This window comes from Dipodomys ordii, unplaced genomic scaffold (genome assembly GCF_000151885.1).
Source record: "Dipodomys ordii isolate 6190 unplaced genomic scaffold, Dord_2.0 Scaffold1000000809, whole genome shotgun sequence".
Classification (NCBI taxonomy): domain Eukaryota; kingdom Metazoa; phylum Chordata; class Mammalia; order Rodentia; family Heteromyidae; genus Dipodomys; species Dipodomys ordii.
The window spans coordinates 61,783-66,598 of NW_012284426.1; positions in this window are offsets into that span (position 1 = coordinate 61,783).

Genomic DNA, 4,816 nt, shown 5'->3' on the forward strand with positions numbered 1-4,816 from the left:
CCCAGAGTTCAGGCCCCACGACTGAAAAAATAAACATTTCAAACAGCCTTGGGTGAGGAATGCATGTGGGGAGGGTGGGGTGGGATGATTTAATATCGAAGCAGTTGTGTAAAACCAACAAAATTTTTAATGGGAGGGCTGTTGTCAGACCTTATCAAGCATGACTGTCAGAAGTTAGAATGCAAGAAAAAGGTCAGGCTGGACATGTGAGAACCTTCCTTTTTATAAACATAAACTCTCTATTTATACCTTGGATCTTCCAGAGTAATTGAAAAGGTGGGAACCACATGACCTCAGTTGAGCCAGGCCCACTACTTAATCAGTCAGCTCAAACCCACTATTATGAGGAAGGTTTGATCATCGAAGAATAAACTAGAATCCAAAAGCAACTTTATTATTTAAGTGATAGAAAGGTGCCTGGTATTACAGAGTACCAGTGTTGAAGACCTTACTGGCCAACTGGGTTGGAAACTGCACTTTGGTTCAACATACAACCATTTCATTCAAGCTCTTTGGACTGGTCAGGTTGAGAAAATGCTAACACCAGGTAAGGAGAGAGATCTCATTCCCAGAAGGTCTTACAACCCTACTATTTTTGTAGATGCTATTTGGGTCTCCCAAAGAGTTCCTAATCAAAACCTGCCATTTGATTTCTAGCTTTACACTGGTAATACCTATAAAGTGTACATCCATTGGTAGATTAGATTTGATTTCTTATCAGCAGAGGCTTAATAATTATACACCATCAAGGTAATAACAGAACAACTAAATGCCACTAGTAGGATGGCATGGAAAGGCTAGCTCTATGCATATAAGCTAGAAAGAGAATTGTCTCTGTGGTGATTAGAAACCAATGCTGCACAAAGTCCTTACAAGGATTGAAGGCTGGCAAAAGGTAAACCATTTACTAGCTTGTTGATCAATACTTTGGAAAATAAAGGAATGCTGTGTTATGCTTGTCCGTGAGCTCTCCTGAAGACCATCAGAGATGAAGATCAATGTAAATGACAAAAGAGTCATTTATTGCAAGCTCGAGCTTGGTCCTCTGCGCACTTGGTAACTGGTGATGCTCAGAGTCACCGAGCATAAAATCAGCAGTTTTTATACTATTGAACAAACAACTTTAAGGAACTTTTACATGAGAAATTACATGATTGGCTGACATTTAACGCAAGCTAAGCTGGGCAAACACGATTGGTTAACACTGCTATTGATGAGAGTTGTCTGACTACTGAGTCACCTTGACATGCTTGGCCACCCAGTGTCTGACTGATGCATCTGGAGGAAATTCCTGTGGTTTTTCTGTTAGGTTTTTAAAAAGAGGTAGCCAAGTAAGACCCACACCACACACGTGGTATTGAGGTAAGGTGTAGGTTTATTCATCATTCCAGCTGGCACCAGGCCTGGTTGGCACCCTACGGGGCTGGAAAAAGACCTGGGAAAAGACCTGGGGAAAGACCTGGGAAAGAGAGCTGGGAAAGAGAGCTGGAAAAGAGAGCTGGGAAAGAGAGTTGAGAAAGAGGGTGTCTGGGCCTGGGCTAGGCCTTACCTAGGGTATGGATGGAGAAAGGTGTGGGCACATCAAATTCAGATGTGACCTAAGCAGATGTAGATGTGACCTTTTCCAGGTGTGCCAGTTGCCTAGGTAATGCAGGTACTGGGTGGAGACTTTGCTGCAAGGAGGGTGGAGTCTGCTCGCCATCCAGGAGCCGACCTTACATTCCAGCCTTTTAATAATCATGAAACAGGGTGCAGATTCTCTCTGGCTACTTCCTGCTGACAAAGGGTGTCGACAATAGGGGTAAAAGGCTGGAATTTGGTCCCCTCCCAGAGAAAGCATTGAGCAGCAGTTGTCCCTTGGTGGCGTGAGTCCTTAGATGAAATCTGGAGAAAGTCTCATGAGGCATTGAGGGGCTGGAAAAAATACTAGAGAGCACATAAATTGGAAGAGGAAGGACTTAGAGCTGAAACATGTTGGTAGAAATATCTCTATCTGGTGACAAGGTAGAGATGTCAGGTAACAAATGCAAGAATGTAAATTCGTGTCCAGTTAAAAAGTAGACAGGTACAGACATTAGATGGGCAGACTTCTTTTTTTTATTGTGAAAATACTGTACAGAGGGGTTACACTTACATGGGCAAGATAATGAGCATTTTTTTATGAAGCATTGTAGCCTCCTCCTTTGTTCCCTCTTTCCATCCCTTCCCCCCTTACTTCTATTGACCACCTGGCTCTGGTTAACTTTTAAAGGGCAGGCACAAAGTGGCTGATATGACATCATCTCCTCTTACTCCTATCCATAGTGGCTGATATGACATCATCTCCTCTTACTCCTCTCCATAGTTCGTTGTTCCCCAGACTGGCTGAGTCTAGGTGCTGGTTGCTGGGATGGCATGTCCCGGTTGTTATTCAAGGAGGTTTGAACTCAAGGCCTGGGCACTGTCCCTGAGCACTTCTGCTCAAGGATAGCACTGAACCAGTTTGAGTTATAGTACCATTTGCAGTGTTTGCTGGTTCGACATAAGAGTCTTGAGCCATGCTTCCAACCTGTCTCTTTGCAGGTTAGTTGGGCACCAAGCCCGGTTGGCACTCCACGTGGCTGGGAAAAGACCTGGTATAAAGAGCTGGGAAAGAGGGCATCTGGGCCTGGGCTAGGCCTTACCTAGGGTATGGGTGGAGAAAGGTGTGGCCACATCAAATTCAGATGTGACCTCAGCAGATGTAGATGTGACCTCTTCCAGGTGTGCCAATTGCCTAGGTAATGCAGGTACTGGGTGGAGACTTTGCTGCAAGGAGGGTGGAATCTGCTCGCCATCCAGGAGCAGACCTTACATTTTCCAATGATTGTCTATGTCCCTATTTGCCCGAAATTTTTTTTTGTGTCATTCCTGTGTTGGGCTCATGACTCATACCTCATAAGATGGTTACTAGCTTAAAGACGGAGTTACTGAGGCATTAGGCTCTTCATTTTCCCCATTCTGACATGCACCTTAAGGACCAATCATTGTCCTTATGGGCACACATCATGTTCTCCATTGGGAACCAGTTGATATTGAACCTTTAAGCCCATCAGTTGTACAGTGTTAATGTGTTCTCTAACAAACATCACTAGCCGGTTTACAACACAGGGCCTGACTTTGATGAGGCTCAATATGTTGGATATTAAGGTGGTTAACCAAGGAAAGTAATTGAACCATGACTCAAACCAATCTTCCTGCTGTTCTCTTTCTCTTTTTAATTTTGCTAGTCCTTCTCTTACTTTAGCTAAGGATTCCATTACTACTCCAGAATGATTAGCATAGAAGCAACATTCATTCCCAAGGGCATTGCACAAGCCTCCTTGTTGTAAGAATATTAAGTCTAGCCCTTGCCTGTTTTGCAATACTATCTCCACTAAAGAGTCGTGAGATTTCTGAAGATAGGCTATAGAGCTTTCTAAATTTTTGATATCTTCATTTATGGCAGCTCAGAGGCTAGCGTAAGATAACTTTTGGTGATTAGGGATGCCACCCCAGTTCCCAATCTGGCCAATCCCACTAAAGCTCCAATTGTTACTGCTGTTACTATCTCTCCTTTAGTTTTAGGAGCCAATAGCTTGCTGTAGACATTTTTATCATGTCTTCCTGTGAGTGATAGATCAGTCGTGAGATAAACTGCACTATAACACAAAAGCTGTTAGTCTCATTTAAGATTTCTAGATGGACACAGGCGGTAAGGCCAGTTGAGCAAGCCCACCATGCATTTTGTAGGGGGAGTAATAGGTATCCTTCCTGTGGATCCCACATTTGGGTTAGGTTGCATAAGTGAGTGTAATTAGTCAGTACTCATCCCATACATAACCCTTGTCCTATAATTGCCTGTAGTGTGAGTTTTGCTTCTTTTTGTTCCCATCTACATTCCCATCTACATTTGTTCCCAGTCACATTCTGCACTACTGCAATTCCCTAATCAACTGGAGGCCTCATATCATAACACATCCAACAAGATTTTGTAATGTCAGGACAAGTCTGATTGATTACACCATAAGTTCGGACTAACAACTGCCACAGGGAATCTTCTGGAAGGGGGGTACCTTCCCTGAGGGGGTCTGACTCCATTAGTGGAGGAGAGATGGTTACTGCGTCTTCTGGCTGAACAGGCTTTTCCTTTTTCTCTGTCTTGGGTTTTATTCTGGGGACTGGTTTTAAAACTGTGTTTGGGCCCACAGCTGAGGGAGCATAACTAGAGTTTGCAATTGCTTGTGAAGTTAGGAGAATACCATCATGTGTTTTCCCTGGTCTGTATAACCTCAGTCCCCACGTTTTTCCCAATTCCCATCCCATAGCTTGTTTGCCTTTGTGAACTGAGCCTCCAATTGGTCATCAGATTCCTGAGGCACTTTAATTCCTCCTTGACGGACCAGTAGGCCCCTAACCAGTATGACCCCCAGTCCTGGTTTTGTGAATGTAATGAGGTCTCCTCCTTTCCCTTTCCATTTTCCTGAGGTACTGGTTTCACAACCCCAGTTTTTGCAGTAAAAGTCTTCTGGTCCCCCACAGTTACTAGTCCTTTCTCCCCCAGGCATACATACCAGTGCCTCCATCTACATTCTACAAGCTTTGTTCCTCCCCATACTCTGTCAGCAAGCTGACATAAGTTAAAAGTTAGCTTGTCAGGGAACCATAGGGATGGCCCCTTTTTTATGGCTAAGGGGAAACGTTTGCCCATTGCTTGATTAACTAACAGTCAAGGTTCTATTATATGGATGGTGGTGATTACTAGCACTAACTACTATACTAATATAACTTCCAAGTACAGCATACAGCCAACTCATAA